The 20,151-nt window shown below is 37.2% G+C and overlaps 1 long non-coding RNA gene across 1 annotated transcript; it reads right to left on the bottom strand.

Moving 5' to 3' along the window:
• Nucleotides 1-13,909: 13,909 nt before the first annotated feature.
• LOC149821094 (uncharacterized) lies at nucleotides 13,910-19,807 on the bottom strand. Its single transcript, XR_016426560.1, has 3 exons — nucleotides 18,914-19,807; nucleotides 17,693-17,964; nucleotides 13,910-14,552 (listed from the first exon to the last, which is right to left on the bottom strand). It is a non-coding gene; the product is annotated as an uncharacterized LOC149821094 (long non-coding RNA).
• Between the last annotated feature and the right edge of the window lie 344 nt (nucleotides 19,808-20,151).

The raw sequence follows: 20,151 nt of genomic DNA, 5'->3' as shown, positions 1-20,151 counted from the left end.
AAAAATCATTAAATTATTGCAGAAGTCCATGCCTTGCAAAATTCTAAAAGTGTATCATAGGAGGTATTACAAAATTATGAAAAACTTGCAAAAATTTGATATTGCAAAATTGCGACAAGTATCACATCAGTATTGCAAATTTCTTTTTTCTTGCAAAATTTTGTTTTATATAAATGACGCTATATTTCTCAAACCCTTATTTGCATCCAAAAGCCCTATTTTTGCAACTCTAGGGTCCTTTGGTCCCCAATCCTTCCAGTGATCTTCCTACAATATTTCAATGACATTCAGGCTTTGTGAAAATCTCTCATCGATGGTGGTTCATTTGCTGCAGTTCACCGACAGTAGTAAACCCTGAAAGCATAGGCGACACTTCATCGATAGTGAGTTTTTTTGGTAAAAGCATGAGTGATACTACATCGACAGTGAGTTTTTCTGATAAAAGCATCGGTGGTGAGAAGATCAACGACACTTTATCGACGATGAGTTTTTTTCGATAAAAGCATTGGCAATGAAAAGATCAGAAACACTTCATCGATGATGTGTTTTCCGATAAAAGCATTAGTGGTGAGATCTTATGGTATGGGTGGGATAAGAAACCAAAAGTTTGTGAGTTGTTCGTGAGTGCTGCAGCTGATCATCTGAAAATCCATTCTCATAATAAATAACGTGAAGGATGATGATGATGCAGAAGGCCTCCTCTCTAACGAATTATGATAGTCAAAATGATGTGTTGGATGATGATGATGTAGAGTCGACGTATCTCACAGTCAGTGTTCGTTCAATCACATGGTATGAGTAGCATAGGAAAAATTAGGAGAACAACATAGTGTAGAATCAATGATGGTATTCTGTGTTTTCTCCCCATAAAAAATGCAGTGTAATACAATATTCTTTAGGCTGAAGAGATGGATGTACCTTTTCACATACTTTGTTTTCTTTCCATCAAAGAAGCAATGAGAAACAACATTCTTGTAAAAGAATAGAATGAATGCAATATATGCACAACTTTATTTTGTGAAAGAATGAAAAAATTACACTTATACATGTGATTTTTCTTCAAAGATGTACTGGACGATGATGATGTAGATTCGATATATCTCACAGTTAGTATTCGATCACATGGTATGGGTAGGATAGGAAAAATTATTTTGTGAAAGAATGAAATGAATGCAAAATGTATAAGCAACTTCATTTTGTGAAAGAATGGAATGAATGAAATATATGAATGACTTCATTTTGTGAAAGAATGGAATGAATGAAATATATGAATGACTTCATTTTATGAAAGAATTGAATGAATGCAATGTATGAATGACTTCATTTTGTGAAAAAATAGAATGAATGCAAAATATATGAACGTCTTTAATTTGTGAAAGAATGAAATGAATGCAATGTATGACCAATTTTTTTTGTGTGAAAGAATGGAGTGAATACAATGTATGAGTGACTTCATTTTATGAAAGAATAGATCACACATATACATGTGGATTTTCTATACAAATTTGCTTGTATATATACAAAATTCTTTTAAAATATGTGAATTTTTTACTTATGCAATATTTTTGCTTTAAATTTCACTACTACAAAACATATTCACATATTTAACAATTTAACAATACATACAAATACAACTAAAATTCATCCACAAGCATTACAGAACAACTACAAATTCTGTCAACCTTATATACAAAATTATAACAAAGTTTTTAAATATAAACATGAATGAACTTTATAGTCAAATGACATCCAAGTTTTTATTCATTCTGTCAAAATTATATCCATATTTTTTATTGTTAAAATAGAATATATGGGGTATAATAACTATCAACAAACTCAAACAATGGAAAAATTGCTTGTGGGAAAAGGTTTAATGATCTTTAGCACTTTCACAAGTTTTTGAGAGATCATGTGATCAAGAATAACTATAAAGCAAAATTCATGAAGAACTTTAATAACAGAGCCAAATTGTTCATGAGACGAGTACGAGTTATTCAAAGAGTTTAACGAGCCAAGCCCCAACACCTTTTGTTTAGTTTTAAAACAGTGAAAATTAAAGCAAAAAATGTCATATATTTGATGAAATTTTGCACATAAGTAGGAAATTCGTATGTATATATGTGAATTTGCATAGGAAATTCAGAAATTTAAGGAAAATTCATGAAGAGTTGAAGGTAAATTGCATGTATACAAAACATTTGCATAGGAAATTTGCATGAATTTCTTATCCTATTTCGAAATTAGCACACTAAAACAAAATCTCACATTGCTTAAAGTTAATTGCATGCGAAAGTCCGTGAATTCTGTAAAGTTTTCATGATTTTCACATCGAAAGTAGTCTTTCACAACCACCAACATGAAACTCTTGACGAACTTCACATGCTAATCTTCTATATATATACAATGAAATTCGCACACTAAAATAGAGTCTCTCATCTCTTAAAGTTGATTGCATGTGAAAATCCGCAAATTCTGTAAACTTTTCATGATTTTTGCTTTGAAAGTAGACTTTTGCAACCACCAATGCAAAACTCTTGACGAAATTCGCACATAAGGAATTTTCACAAGCATTGTCATGATTTTCGTATTGTAGATATAAAAATCATAGGGCTTTTGCGAAAGTGAGGAGTAGCCATTTTCGTAGTGTGTATTGTTCGAAAATCATGATTTTTGCAGAAATAACATGCAAATTTCATTTTAAGTGATATTTAATGAGATCAACAGAGCATCGCAACGTAACATGTGAAAATCAGGAGATCGACTTGTGCTAAGGGTAAAAAGGTTCTAAAAAAGTAAGAAACCTATGAAATTGGACATCCGACGGATTTCAAAATTTATGGGGCATTTGGGAAAACAAGCCAAATTTACTATATAATAAAGTCATTTTTTATTCCTTTTTGTATGCCTCTATTTTTTGGAAAACCTTGCAATGTTGGTTATATAAAGATAGTAACAGAGGCTGTCCTAACCAAGAGAGAAGGGTGATATTCATTGTGGATGTAAGATCATTCATATCCACCACATTAATTCGTGTCATTTCCTCTTCTACTCCTTCAACTTCTTCTTTTTGTTCTTTACGTGAGTGAGATATCTCTTTACTAGTTTGACCTCAGAAAAAAATGTCAATTTTGAGAATTTGTAGCTATATTTAAAACCCTAAATTGAAGTTCCAACATGACATGCATCATGATGTGAGAAATTAGGAGTATAAATGAAATTCATTGAAAGGTTCTAAACATTTTGTAGGAAAACTTAATAATATTAGGGTGTGTTTGAAAAGCAGGGTGGGGGGGGGAGTTATGTTTGGGTAACTACTCACCCTTTTTTAGTGGGGCCCACACTCCCCTATCAAACATGGGGAAAACTTCCCCCACTCTTCTACCGTTTTGAGGAGAAGTTTCACCCCAAAATCCAGGGAAAAAAATGCAAGTTCCCCCTTGCAACTTTTTCCCTTGTCCCCCCAGCAACTTCTGATCATCATTCACTCTTAAGGTATTAAACAGGAAGCAACAATTTCTAGGGACTATTGTGTTCCTTTTTATGCAGACTTCATGGTGAAAGCCAATATGGGATGCAGGCATATGCCCAAAATGGACACCCTTCATGCCTATTTTTTAGGACAAACGACTTGCAATGGTCTAGGACCAGTTGTCCTACACTCAAACACCCCCCTAAGATCTGGCAAAACCCAATTCAAGACTTGCTTCTCAATTTAAATTTTCAACTTTCTTAATAAAGTGATATTATATGGGCCATGTTTTCTGCCAGAAACTTGTGCCAATGTTGCAATGTCAATGAATCAAGCATAACCCAAGCCCAACTTGTAACAAATAGGTACACTATAAGAATGAGGGTCAATAGCGAAGATTTTTTTCACCGATAAGTCGCCATAAAGAAATGGCCTTTGTTGACCAATAATGATGACATTTATATTTCATCGCTAAAGGGTGACCCAACACCAGTGAGATATGTCGCAAAAACTAGGAACACTAATATCGGCAAGGTAGCCTATAATGACGAGGTTGTTTTAATGGTGAGATACCCTATAATGGCGACATCTCTGGCTCACCGTTATAGGCTACTTATAGGTTATAACGTTTCTGTCTCGCCGTTATATCCTATAACGATGAGCATCAACTCATTGTTATAGGCTATAACAGAGAGAATTAACTCATCATTATAGATTGGCTATAACGGCGAGGCATGTATCTCACCTATAACAACAAGACAGGAATGTTGCCGTTATAGGCTATAAACCTGCAAATTGAAAACTAAAATTTAGTTTTATTTTTTTTTACATTTAAAAACTTGCAATTGAAACATACATTCATTAAAAACTTCAAATATCCATCCTCAAGCATTCAACTTCAAACATACATGCTCAAACATTTACTTCAAACATACATCCTCAAACATTTAACACACTTCAAATATATATTTAACACAAACTTCAAATACACTTCAAGAAACAAACATACATTTTAAAAATATAAACCCCCTATATCATCTCCAAGTCTGCAATAAACACACTTCAAATACAAACCCATTACATCCTTTTCAAGCCTGCAACAAACACACTTCAAATACAAACCCTACACTCCATACATCCTCTCCAAGTTTGCAACAAATATATACACTTCTAATATTCACATAAATTAAAATTTAATTATAGAAAAGAGTTTAGAAATCAAAACATATACACTTCCTCCCTTGAAGTATCACACACCTGTGATATGAAGTCGATCCCATCTAGGTCTTCACCTTAGCTGATGGGTTGTGAACCGATCCATGGTAAAGAAGAATGCATATGTTCTTATTATAAACAATATGTCGATGTTTGTTAATTTCATGCGAACAATATTAGATCAGACAACACTGTACATAATTGAATCATACAAGAATATCCATTATCATACAAGAATAACATTAAATTTGATATATGTTATGAATAACCAATTCATAAATGGTAGATATATCAAATGAACAATAATAGTAAGATCGTGGAGTTAAGATAACACACAATTATGAAAAACAAGAGCCATATACATTTTTGAACTCATTTTTAAGAGGAAAAAAGAATACAAAGGTAGAAAAGAGAGCATTAACACATGCACTTACATTACACTTCTGGTAAGAATTGACAGTGTGACATGGGTGATCTTTTGGTAAGAATCAATGGTATGTCATGTAACATGTCTTCTTGCCGAACTTTAAGCTACCTGACCCTGTATCAATATTGCAAACTGGACACACAAGCTTTTCCTTCGTAGACCACCATGATAAGTTGGCATATGCTAGAAAATCAGCATGTTAAACGATATGCTACTTCAATTGTTCATTGTTTTGATATATAATAACTTCATAATGAAAGCTAGTTTTGTTAACTTTATACAACTTGGATATAGATTGTTCCGGGCATCACCCATTAAGTCTTGAAGGGGTCTGTGTTCACCATCATCATCTGAAGCTGAACCTAATGTTATTTTCATAATAACATCATCCAATATTTTTTTGACTCGATTATGAACCTCTGTAGTATCGTCGCTCTCATCATGATGTACATTCACTGCATCTATGTGGGTTTGGGACATACTCACATGGGACTGAATATATTTCGTGGTAGCATCATGCCTAATCAAGTGTAGTTTGATCAGTGGTAGAACTTTATATTTTTTATTCTTGTAGTCTTGACAATCACATCCTACCAGCGGAATCAATATGAGCACGTAACGCTTCAAGGAATTGATAAATTCCAGATGTATAAGGTTTAAAACTTCTATTGTTAATGTGTATCTATGATTGATAGACAGTGACCCCACTATATTCAACAAGAGAATCTACAAAAAAAACATTTTCACTTCATTGAGTCCAATATAGCATTTCAATTAATGAAAGAGTTGAGAGGCCGTTGAACATCAAACTGCACTTCCCAAAAACACATGTTGTTGCACATTCCCAAAAATTAATCTAAGCATTATTCGGGCTTTAAGAAATTGTGAAATCTAAAAAATAAAATTCATGTTTTTATAGGAAGGAATCCACTACAAGTAATATTTAAATTAAACATAAATATTAATTAAACCCACTGCTATCTCAAGTATATTAAAATGCCTAAACCATGCCATAGCATTTGCCCCAACATACCACAATGAGGAATAGAAAAATAGAACTTAAAACAGAATCATTCTAGAACATAAAACAGATAACATAATACATCACAAAGCTGAATAGAAAAAACAATTTCCTGGCACGATAACATAGTCCCACGTATAGTTCAAAAACCCAGTGACTCGACTTGGTCTTGACACCTAGTAGCTCAGCCAGGTTTTGTTAACTCTTATTTTATATGCACAAACAGCAGAAATATATTACGAAGATGAAAATTTTATATACAATGACATAAATGTCTATGATATCAATTTATCAAGTACCACAAACTAACTCGACTTGGGCTAGTAGCTCAGCCAGGTTTTGTTAACTCGACTTGGGCTGTTGGTTTTTGGGTTTCTTTACGCAAACATCAAAATCCCTTGATTCAGTACATGTGCTCTACTAAAAACACTCCACAGGTCAATTTTCAAGAGAACATGAAACACACAATGTGTTCAGCTCTTTTGGAATGAATAACAAATACAGTTATCAGGTCAACTGTCATGTAGCGCTGGAAAATATGTAGACTAACACTGCATCAAAAGACCAAGGTGAGAAGAAAAAAGAGAGGAAGAAAGGTCCAGCGGTGGTCCTAACTCAGCACCACGGTTGTCTTTGAGGTCAGGTCATGCATGACCAACTTGAACTCAGGCCCATGTTTGGGAGGTAAACCAGATTATCAGAGTAATGTTTGTGTCTGTTCAGGTTCTAGTCTTAAACATATTGCAGATCAGTAAACGTGATTAATTTTTTATCCAGATTTGTGCAACTTATAGCTATACGAAAGCTTCTTAAAACCTTGAAAAGTGCCTTTGAGTTTGCGCACAAGCCTATTATCTACAGGAAATCCAATAGCATAGGCAACATAGAGGCTACGCTTTTGCTATCAGAGTGATTTTCAGGTAGTTTCACAGCACAGTTTGCCACTAAAGCAATAGTAGCAGTTTTATATAGTGTGGACTCTACTGCTAAACCATGTCTCACAAGCTCATGGAAACATACAAATAAAGCATATATCCCTGATACAAGAAACAGAATCTTATGAAAGTAGCAGACATGTAAAGAGAGAGAATGGGGAGACAGCCAACTCTTATGTGCCATGGAACAATGTACACCATTAAATTAGACCTTGTTCTACTGGTTTAAATTTGGGTTCATATTTATCCATAATATTAACTCTCAAAAGATGCTTACAAATGAGTTATCATGCATGGAGTACCTCGTAGATAATAGTTATTGAGCAGATTATCATTTGTAAGGATTTGACAACTTTAAAGTCAAATATGAGCCATTGGATCAAATCAAAATGGTCTAAATTGTGTCGTAGATGCAGCACAGAGAATTTGTTGCATCTTCTCCCTTCAACATTCCAAATTCATATTGCAACATTAACTAAGATTCAAGATAATTATGATGTATAAACATAGTCATGCCAATGAGAAATTATAAATAGAAACAACAAGACTCATGATCATTACATTAATAGCCATCGGAAATCAGGAGGCCGTTAATTCAGACCAGTCTCTAGAGTTTCCACACTCCAAATATTCTCACATCACATCCACTGCCATCCTTTTATCTACACGGAAGCAACTTAACTCTTCAACATTTTTCAGTGTGCAGTTCCCTTTTGATTAATAAAAGGCTAGTTTGAAAACATTCTGTAACCAGGAAACCGATGGATTGCGCTAAAATTCCTATGATTTGGATAACTAAGAATACCGCTCTGCAATTGAGAGCTCATCGCCTTTCGATCTACTTTTAGTTTCATTTCTCCAACCCATTGAGTCGACTAATTCCTGTGTCCCCTCAAGAGTAAAAGGCCTACTAGACCAATGAACCATGCTTGGATATTCTGGATCATTCATATCATTTAGTATGTATAAAATTTGGAAACCATTTTCCAAAGTTTGAACACATTTGCTTCACTAAGGAGTAGAGAGCACTTAATAATAGTATTTGGTCATGGCCCTTTTAACATTTTACAGAATGGTTGATCTTGTATATGGCGGCATTTAAAACAAACCAAAGATCCCTCTGTACGAAAACCACAAAGAGAAGGGTTAGGGTTTGCTTGCCTGAGAAAATGGCTTCATCGCAGACGCAGAGAGATTGAGGAGGTGATGACTGAAGAGAGACTCGCTCACCGGATTGTTAGGGTACTCGTCGGAGATAAACCCATGGTGAGGAGAGGAGGGAGAGAGAAAGGGCTTCCTAGAATATGGAGAGAGAGAGAGAGAGAGCTCAGAAAACCCACGATGAGAGACATCGAAGGAGGGAGGAGGATTGGACGGCGGTCCAGTGGTGGTCCCACGAGATCGTAGAGAGAAAGATAAAATGGCCCGTCGGGCTCTTTTTAAATACGACTATATAATTGCCGTTATAGAGTAAAACTCTATAATACTGGTGATCCAAATCTCGCCCGTTATTGATCTATATCAGTGAGATTCTGTAATCATTAAATATTGCAGTTAACGGATTTTAATGGTAAAGAATCTCATCATTATACATATGTTTTTAACGATGATATAACTCTCACCGTTATAGATTAAAACCTATAAATATAATCGTTAAAGTATTTTAACAACACTATTTAACGGCCATGTTATAAAAATATCTTTAATGATGACATTCGGATGTCGCCGCTATAGATGTCTTCAACGATGAGATGTGTATAGGGGCAAGGCATTCAAGGGTCGGTCTAGCTCACCATTATTGATGAATCAATAACAACGAGATCATGGCTGTACTAGAGTAATAAAGATGCTATATTTATGTTGCCGCTATTACATATCAATTATTGAAGACAAAACTCTCACTGTTATTTCTTGATCAATAACGGCGAGCTTTTTTTTAAAGAGTGGCCACTATTGACCCTCCTACCTTTGATAATAAAGAAAGAGATCCGATCAACTAATCAAAATCAGAGTCCAATATGATTTTAAACTTCGTATATATCAAACCCAAGTGTGACCTAAGTTCCGCTTAAGATTCACAAACTTTTAATGCAAGAAACACAAAAGCCCATTATTTTAGCAGGTCAGGTTTATATTTTCTTTAAAGAACAAAATAAACTTTATTTTTTAAGTTTTATATTATTTTGTACCCAAACCTGAACCTTGTACCGGCCAGCACCTCAGGGTCGGATCAGCCACGATCGGTAAAAGCACTACCCGTTGACACCCATGTACGTATTAATCAATTAATCAGATTCATTAATCTCTTTAACTCATCTTCTATGCGTGCTGTGTAGGGCCAATGAGAACGTATCAGGTCAGAGGGACGTGTGTCTCAGATGATGGCCCTGAAAACTTTCGTGAGGTAAACTATGCAACCCATGTTGTTTGGGTTGCCTTTCATAAAATGGATGACCGTCAGATGATCCCGTCTCACAGCCAATTACATGGCAGAAATTTAAGTGACCTCCTAATTTTTTTTTTCAGTGGTGCCCGAGAAACGATGCCTTGTCATTAAGGGTGTCATGGGGTCGGGTTTACCTGGATCCAATCCATACCAAACCCTATAGGGTCCGGGTATGATGATAAATAAGAAGACTCGGGTTAGGACCCAAAATTCTGATTAATACATGGATCCTGGAATAGCTTATAAAAAATTATACCAGACCTGGGTCTGACCCGAGTTCAGATTAACACCCACAATTTTTCAATGTAAAAATGATAAAAAAATATTATTTTATCGGTTATGGCCTGAGTCTGGTGCACGTAGTTCTTATCGAATTCGGGTACGGTTTTTCTTATAGTGGGTTTGGTTAGACTCGGGTCCAAACCCGATACTATGCATACTAAAAAATCAGGGCCAGGTCTGGCTCCACTTGAGTCCGAACCAAACCCAACCCAACCCGTTGACACCCCTACTTGTCATTGTTTGTGCACATGTGGGAGAGATCAACGGATCCCGATTGTGCACGTATGGACCGTCCAATTTCAATTTCTTTAGCGCCAACTGCCAAACACCAAACAAAGGCTCAGCAGGCACCTGCCGATTTCTCTGCACTGATGAATCCGTGATTTTCGATTTGTCTAGTGGTGCACAAACAGGGTCCTTTTCCCAAACTGCACAAAGATCGGATTAAAGGAGTCCATATCAACGGTTATAAGCTTGGAAAGTCATAAATTACATGCAGATCCATAGTTGCATCAGAATAAATTATGAGAGCAAGTACTCGATCCAATGACTAACTGCCTCGCGTAATGATTCGTGGCATCCTGTCATTGGACCGAACATCTTTTTCCTTTTATGGCACGTTTCTTCAATCTCAAGACGGGGTGAATTTGTATTGTTAAAATGTAGAGGTCGGTCGGTGGAGAGATCAGGCAAACACTCAGAAAGTGAGCACATGACGCATGTAATCCAGTTACAAAGCTCACAATGACTCAAGTTTCTCGTTTCTATTGCTAATTCCTACATAAGCCTCTCTCTCTCTCTCTCTCTCAAGATAGGAGACTGAAAATTCGCTCGAAAGCAAAAAGCATGGAAGACAGTATTGTGGAGAGTGAGAGTATTGTTCCTCTTTCATCTTCACATCTCAATCATAAGGAAGAAGACACATCACCATCCTCATCATCGCCACCACCTTCAGAAGAAGAAGAAGAAAAACAACAGGATGAAGGAAAGAAACAAGAAGACAGGGAAGGCAACGAGGAAAGCCCGAGAGTTGCTGCAAATGAAAACGTGGGGGGTGGGGGTATCATTAATAAAATCATTTCTCGTTTGCACATCCCATCAATCCCAGGTTCTCTCTCTCTCTCTCTCTCCAAGATCTTCACAAAAATATCGGTATAGTTTTGATGCTCAACTACTATTACATTTTCATATGGCAGATGACGCATTTCCAGCGGCAGACGAGGCCTCCATCCTTATCTCAGTCATCGCCCATGACTAGCACATTCTCAACACCATCTCTCTCTCTCTCTCTCTTTCCCTGCGTTGAAAATTGATAAAACTCCGTCTGTGAAATGACGTCTCTCATCCTATTTTTCAGTTCAAAGTTTGATTTTATGAGGACTCTCAACCGATATTTAGTCATCCCTGGTGTTGGGAGGCATGAACGGGGCATTGTTCCAAGTTGTATATTAAGATTAATCGGGTAATTGTCGACAGATAATGCCTCCAAGTTATTCGAAACTTGTAGTTATCTCAGGGTACTCTGTAGCTGACTTCTTTTGCAATGCGGTCTTCGTGGGTGCGGCTAATATCATCTTATTATGAAGGCCATTGTAATAATAAGCCCTTCAATCATACAGATGCCACGTAGGCACATGATAAAAAGTTTTTAGTAAATACCACAGCTTCCGACGTAAGCTTATGGCTATGCTCTTAAAAAACAGGAAGGGCGGTGGCCCTTGCACATGCGCATGTGCTCTTTCACTGCTGATGACTCCCACGTCAGTCGCCCCCTTATTACAGCTGGAGGGTTCCTGAAATTTGCAAAAATTTCGCTGTCAGGACCCAATCTATTTTGAGATCCGAAACTCAAATAGTTTGCATTCTTAATTTTGGTGGCATGGTGTGTTATTATAAAATTTCTTACTATTAACTACAACTGTTGATTCATAGTTAATGCTATAAGTTTTAACAAAAGTTAAGATCGAAAGCCATAGCAAATGAGAATAATGACAAACTATTAACTAGGGTCAAAAGTCCGAGTTTAACTACTGCCCATGGTTACCCGAATACAATTACATCAACATAGCGCTATATCACAAAAAACACATCATGGTTTTTCAATTGAACCACACATATCAAGATCAGTAATGCATGGACATGATGCAGTTATTAGTTTATATATCCTCACAGTGCAGTCAAACAAGGAATCATGAGAACAAGCTTTTAAACGGCGACCAACACCAAATGTTAAGATAATTTATTGCATGGTTAATAGTTGAATGAATGCTTTTGGCCAATTGATGCAAAAGTCGAAGAACACTACCATGAAAACACTTCCATCGACAAACTCTGTGGGTCCTATGCGGCTGAGAAAGTCATCTTAAGGTAGATAGACCATCCATGAGTCACAAAAAGCACAAGGAACACTCACCCAGTGCATTCAAAACTTACATGACGCCAAAACATCGGATTAATTGAAGAGCAAGAAGTTTCTGTTTTGAAATGTATTAAATGCAAAGTTCCCTGAAGTTCATAAAGGAGACAACAAGAGCTCCTAACAAGAAGAAGCAAGAGAACTCCTTTTATTCTAACAAGAATTCTTTTAATATTATTTTTCATTCATTATAACCAGTGTTGTGAAAAGCATTGAGGCGTAACGAGGCGCTCCACCAAAATCTGAGGCGAGGCGTAAAGCCTCGAGGCGTAAAGCGTAAGCCTCAATTTTTTTTTTATTACTTAAAAATTTATAAAAAAATATCTAAAATTATAAATAAAAAAAACTTTATTGATGAAGCAACAACCAATAAAAAATAAAAAATCTCAAATAAATACTGAAAAAATATGAGATTAACATGTAAAAGTAACATTAATGCAACAACTTGATCTATGCAAGTATCTAAAAAATAAAACATGGGCATTCATTAAATAAAAAATTAACATTAACAACAAAAAGAAAGCATAGTTCAATGGCACATATATAGAGCAGCACATGTAGGTGCAAATGTTGGTTTGTTACCACTAACTAGCTAGCTAGCAACTAATGCTGTTGACCCGAGTTACGATGCAGGTGGGGAACCCAAAAACAGATTCATACTTCGACTCAAAGGGGTTGGTAGAATATGCATGGAGTCATGCAGTCATATCAGATAACATGTATCTCCTCATATCTCACGTCTGTGATTTCAAGTTCCCCAACTGGACAAATGAATGTGAAGCTGCAATCACACCCATCTTCCAACTCTATAAAAAGATTGACATATACAATGTCTATGCACCAACATGTCTTATTAACCAAACAATATCATTATCATTAGTATGTAAAAAGATGGGGAAAAACAAATAAGGGGTGAGAAAAAAACAAAAATGATAAAAGAGAGAGGGACGAGTGTATCAAGCAAGAGAGAATGTTGTATCACGTGAGAGAGGAGAGAAGAGATAAGAAGAAGAGGAGAACGAGAGAGAAAAAAACCCGTACCTGTTTCGAGTCTCCACCACGAAAGAGAATGCTGTGCCGTGAGGGAGAGAAGGCTGCCATGAGGGAGAAGGCTGTGAGAAAAAAAACAGAGATAGGGTGAAAAAAAAAGTAAAAGAAAAACATAAAAGGGCCGGTAGGGTTTTGTTTAAGCTCTAATTTTTGGTCGAATGAGGGTTTTGACCCTCATTTGACCAAATAAATTGAGGTGTGTATGCCTCATTCTGAGGCGCGCCTCGGCTCGAGGCGTGCACTTCAAAGCCTATGAGGCACACGCCTCATAGGCTTTGCGCTTTACACATGCGCCTAAAGGCATGAAGCCCCTCGCCTTGAGGTGAGGTACGCTTTTTGCGCCTTGAGGCGCGTTTTTAATAACACTGATTATAACACATATATGCCACTGGCATGCATATCTGAATATTTGCTTACTGCAGTTTCTTAATACCCCCATAGTCCAGTCACTACCAACTTGACTACACTTATTATGGTTTCATTTTATCCATTTTGTCCTGTCTTGTGCAAAGAAGCTAGTATAATTGATCCACTGGTGCACTGTCATTAGCAAACTCAATTAAATGAATTCTCTTTAATTTATATAGTATCTTTGTATCATCTGAACCTGTGCATAAGATGTTAGATTCTTGATGTGCAAAAAATTTGTAATAAGAACAAAACATATTTATGCACATATATCTGTCTTCTAACTGAAATTTCTATCCCCTGTTATGGCAGGCATGGTTGCAGCTCTGACCAATGAGAATGCTACCAGTAAATCAGTTTATTTTGCGCATTGTACCTCTGAAATGATATTCATAACACACCTGTTGATGGAAGAACCAGAGAGGCTTGCTGGACGCTGATACCTATGTTACTTTGTTACAAGGTCGTAATGCATGGTATGGACAGATGCTAGCCAAGGGAGAACTAAGTCCTGATATGGGTGACAACATCAAAGGCAAGGGAATGATTCAGGTCTGTTTCTCATTCTTCAATTCATACCTGAAAAAATGCACTCCACCTAATAGATGTGGTGGTGTGAATATCTAGGCTCGCAGGCAGATATGTATATACCACATTTCTACATTCAAAAAGAGAGAGACAAAGAAGTTCAATCAATTAACATTGTCAGGTGGCCCCTTCCTTTTTTGCTTTGCTGAAACTGATCATCGTGGCTGCTGAATGATCCTGCCAGTGGGAGTCTTGGGGATGACGCACTGTGTCTGTTTCTCCCAATACTTGGCCCTCTCCATCGCAGACCATATTGCTCCACTTCGAGATTTCAGCCCCAAGCACTCTGCTATATCTGCAAACACAAATAACATAATTAAGCACCAAAATGCTCACTATAATGTATTGAGAAAGGAAGCTTGCAGAAGATAATCTCCACACACACACACGCTATGGAGGTCATGGTTCCATCATCACTGTTTGAGTGGTTGCAAAAGAACAAAACCATGGTCGGGCCCACATGAAAAAGTAGGAAAAAATATCATAACTATGAATAACAACAACAACAACTACGCCTTCATCCCAAAACAATTGGGGTCGGCGATATGAACCAACAAAGAAAATCATTATGGGTCTTCCACATGAATCCTTCTCCTCCATTCATTTCTATCCAATGCCATGTCCTCGGTGAGGTTCAAAGCATTCATATCCTTTCTTATCACCTTCATCCATGTCTTCCTAGGCCTACCCCGACCTCTTTTAACTAATATATTTTCCCATTTCTCCATCCTTCTAACTGGAGCATCATTAGGCCTTCATCGAATATGTCCAAACCACCGTAAACGATTCTCTCTCATCTTATTTTCAATGGGTGCAACGCCTACCTTCTTACGTATCTCCTCGTTCTGAATCTTATCTTTTATTGTATTTCCACACATCCATCTCAGCATACGCATCTCAGCTACACTCATTTTTTGAATATGATGTCTCTTGGCAGCCCAACATTCCGTACTATATAGTAAAGCGGGCCTAATAGTCGTCCTATAAAACTTTCCCTTCAACCGCAATGGCATTCTACGATCGCACAACACTCCAGTTGCACTATTCCATTTCATCCACCCAACCTTTATCCTATGATTTACATCTCCATCAATTTTTCCATACTTTTGAATGATAGATCCCAAATATTTGAAACAATCATCCACCGATATTTCTTGCTCACCAAGCTTCACTACACTCCCATCACTACTTCGTTGCTTACTAAACCGACATTCCATGTATTCTGTCTTACTCTTACTCAACTTAAAACCTCTTGCTTCCAATGTCTGTCTCCATAATTCTAACTTAGCATTAACCCCAGCTCTAGACTCATCAATCAAAACAATATCATCAGCAAACAACATACACCACGGCACATTTTCTTGAATTGATCTCGTAAGCTCATCCATCACTATAGCAAATAGGAAAGGGCTTAAAGCAGATCCTTGATGTAACCCAACCGTTATAGGAAAATTGGTTGTCACCCCTCCACAAGTGCGGACATTGGTTACTACTCCTTCATACATATATCTTTAATTATACTAATGTACTTGAGAGAAACACCTTTCTTCATCATTGTCCACCAGAGAACGTCCCTAGGTACTCTATCGTAAGCCTTCTCCAAATCAATAAAAACCATATGCAAATCTGATATGGATAGCAATAATCCAAAAGGTCAAAAAATAGGGTACCCAATTGACTGCATTTCACTCCTTTTTGAAAAAGCAGCCTTACTGTCTCATTGGCTACATCCTATGTATATGATGTACTCTTTTTGCCAGCAAGATGAAAGGAAAGCACTGTTGTTCATTTACAGCAGAGTTTTCCTCTATATGCAGTAACTGAATTCAGAGAAATTGTTACTCTGTAGGGAAGAGTCAATCTGATGGTTGGGTGTTATGAAGCACTCTATCTCAACCAAGAGGTTTTGAGCCACAATCCTGCTGAGGGCTACCCACAAGTGTAACTAACCAATGACAATGAATCATCCAAGCAGTATATCAAGTCAAGTATATATTGAGCCAAGAAAACTCAGACCTTTCCAATGCTCTCTCTAACCGTCCAACCACAAAAATTCCAATCTGCACATGCTGTACAATGCATGCAAACTGCCACTAAAGAAATAATTTCCATGAAAACAAGATATTCTACAAATTCAATGCCAAGGCTGGCGTATGAGCAACTGGTGAAAAGAAGAGAAAATGGCATTGGAACATGATTGTTCTGCCTAAAAAAATTATTAACAAAGGAAAATATCAATGATACGGTGACCATAATGGAACTTAAAAAACAAGTTCTATCATGCCATGCTGCCATTCTTACAGAATCACGTTGTTACTAAAAGAGGAGGAGAGTTTGGAAGACCAACATTTTGCATAGCAGAGTAATTATAACTCCTGCACTCAAAAACAAGATAATAGGACTTCGACTTATAGTGATTTCGTTTCCACTTCTTACAGAGAATGGCAAATATGTGTGCACACAAACAATGGCACTATAAACTTATATTAATATTAATATACATAGAGGAATGCATGCTAGTCCATATGATGCTTCTCAGTAAATAAGTAATTGCATAAGAAATATAAATGTCTTAAAAAAATGATACACCAGAAAATGCAGGAAGCTTCACCCCCTGTGAGTCAAACCATAATATAGAAAAATGTGCTATTGATAGGACTTCCTCAACAAGAAAGTCAATGATTCGTGTCCATTAACTGGTAAATAGTACACGATTTTTTTTTTACAAAATATTCCATTATAAAGCATCTTTTCAAAGTTGGGAAAGTGGTAGTCCGAGGGAGTTTCTGCATTTAGAAAAGTGGTACCTGCCAAATCCTGGATTCGACAGCTACCAGCTCCACTCTTTAGTGCAAATACAAAGCGGAGACAGTCTCACTTCCTCTCCCAAATGCATAAACTCTCATTCCAGCTACCAGTTTCCAAACACCCACTACCAAGGTAATTAGACCATGTATCTACCAAATGCATAAACTCCCATCCCAGTTGCCACTTTCCAAACAGAGCCTTAAAGGTTGTATTTTCCACCGCTGTCAATCAATAGAATAATTTTGGGCCCCCACATCATTATAGCAACCAAGAACATATTCTCGCAACTAAAAAAAGAAACAAAAAGGTAAAAGCAAACACATCTTCCCTAATACAAACAGGCAAAAGCAGCACATCTGAACATCACACCCCAGCATTTCCAGAATAAATTATGCCATACTAAGAGGAATAAAAAGAGTAACATGATCACCACAACAAAACTAAACTTCCATCAAATAGGGAGCATAATCCTAACCTAACTCATTTTCAGCTTAAACACTAAAAAAAGAAAAAAAAAGTGCATATATAGACGAATTAGCAGAACATCAGTGTCAGAAAACTCAGCAGGTTCACCATATAAGTTCTCCAAAAGTGGAGGTGAATGCAGGAAAAACTCCCACTCAGTACCTGTGGTTTAACTTCTACTATATGCTGACCAGTCTTCACAGACACTGGTTCAATGGCAAGAACACTCTCAAGATGGTCAAGAAGTTCTTTGGCCTGGCATGCTCCAAAATCTGGGTCAGCATATTGATAATGCCATGCAAGTGCACTTTCTTTGGTCTCAATGCCAATCCAGCAGTTGTTTCAGTGTACAACTTCATCACGGGCTCTGCAACCTGCTTCCAGTCGAAGTAGGTGATTGGTACAAAGTTTTCCATTCGGCATCACGCTTTAACCTGAACAGGCATTCAGATTAAATGAAACTAGATGACAATTACGCACAAGAAAGCACATGACCAATCAAAGAACCAGCAGATGGGGAGGCATACACATACAAGTGCATGTGTATTCTATATAACTTGAAAAGTACAGATTTTATGAACCATTGGAAATCCAAATTAACTGCCTTGTAATGATTGTCCCAAGCTGGGTCAGACACCACATGAGGATTCATACAAATACTAGTGATTGAACTAGTCTGCTATAGTAATCTAGCTTCCCAGTTGGGCTATTGAATCTCTAGTCTTTGAATTATCTCAAACAAATGACTAATAGAAATCTGGTGATTGAGTTGAGATTTCCAGGTGGAAAGGACCATGTAACCTTCTCTGTCCTATTTGATATTCAGGCACTTCATAGCATGATAAACAGGTCGTACAGCACATAATTGTGACCATTGTGAAATTCCAACATGAATACATGAATCCGAAGAAAAATGAACCAATGCAAGCAGGTTCATCGAAATGTATAATACCATGTTGCATGATAAAAGATTATTGATGAATGAGGGTGTGGAAGTCTTACATTTGAAAATCAAGCTGACATTCATGTACAATTAAAAAGGCATTTTTTGAATAAGGGCCTTACAGTCCTCATCAATTCATTTATCTTCATAAAGGTGACAGCCATTGATTGCAGGTTTCATTCTGCAAATGAATCCAGCAGTTGCTCTGAACTTGCACATAACACCAGCGATTTTGTTATTTTTTATCAAAAAGGTATTATAATTGTGCATGCTGACATTACCTGTTATCCAATTTCATGCAACAGGTACCTATGAGTCTATATTACCAAAAAATTTAAGCAACTTCGTCTATGTAGTGAAAAAATAAAATAGGAAAAATAAGCAACACAATTATCGTAAAATTCAGTAAAGCATAAGGAAGAGAGTTATGATAAATGTACCTTAGAAAATAGCCATGCTCTGCAGCGATTCCCAACTTCTCACATGGAGAAAACCATTCAGCAAGAGTCGTCTTGCCTCTCCCACTGACAAGAAAGACAACATTTTTGGGATCTCTACACAAACTATTCAATATACCAAAACTATAAAGAAGGGAAAACTACTAGCTTCTTAAAAACCACAAATACAGAAATATGCCACGAACAAAGGGAAAAACCCTTAATTAGCTCCTAATCATAAAATTTAGAGCCAAAAATCATCCAAAACTGAAAACTTAATATCACAACCCAAAGAAAAGCAACAAAATTATCAAACTCAACCATAGAAATTGTCAAAAAAGAAAATTATATGGTCAGATAACAAACAAGATACAGAATCCCCAAACGGAAATCCAAATTCTACCAAAACCCCCTAACTGAGCTCCATTGGGATTTGACGAGAGAGGTAGAGAAATGAGAGGGGCAGAACGGCAGAGAAATGAAAAGGGAAGGGGACCGGCGCACCGCTGGCGGAAAGCCGGGAACGTCCTCGCCGCCGACCGCTCGACGTACGCCACTAATTTCCAATGGCGGTCCAGGGGGAGTTGGGGCGGAGGTCGAGGGATCGAACCTCAAGGGCTCCCCCTCCTGACGAGCTCCAGACAGAGGGTGGATCCCGCGAAACCGGCGCCGCCCGTCACCACGAAGGTGTTCCCTTCGATGCCTTCGTTCTCGCTCAGATGCATCCTCTCTTTCTCTCTGGAACAGTGGCCGGCCCCAAGATACAGGGATGGGGGTGGAGGGAAAAGGAACACGGAGGAGGATTTTCGGGAGGGAACGAAAAGGAAAAGGAGCACTCATGTTGGTATTGATTACGGTTTGAAGCTGTACGAACATTTGAAAACAACTATCGATAAATGAGTTGAGCACGAAGAGAAGTTGTTCAACTCAGCTTGACTCGTGGGAGCTCAAGCATATATATATACTTAATTAAACCGATAATTCCTTTGGATACACTGCTTACAAGAAAGATTTAATGTTAGAATTATATTGCTAGTGCTTTATAACATGTATATTGCATAAGCTAAGCCCGAGCTTACGAGGAGCCTAAGCTAAACGAGCCGAGCTTAAATTGGGTCTAAAGGTAAACGAGCTGAACTTAAAGGGCACTAAGCTTTTTTTTTTCTATATGACATAAGATGAACATGCATTAGAACGATCCAAAACCTTCACTTGGTATTTTACAAGAAGAAAAGCTAAAG

Source organism: Nuphar pumila, chromosome 12 (genome assembly GCF_984573655.1).
Source record: "Nuphar pumila chromosome 12, dmNupPumi1.hap1.1, whole genome shotgun sequence".
In the NCBI taxonomy this organism is placed as follows: domain Eukaryota; kingdom Viridiplantae; phylum Streptophyta; class Magnoliopsida; order Nymphaeales; family Nymphaeaceae; genus Nuphar; species Nuphar pumila.
Note: the sequence above shows the minus strand (reverse complement) of the source record. Positions and strands in the feature narration are given on the sequence as shown.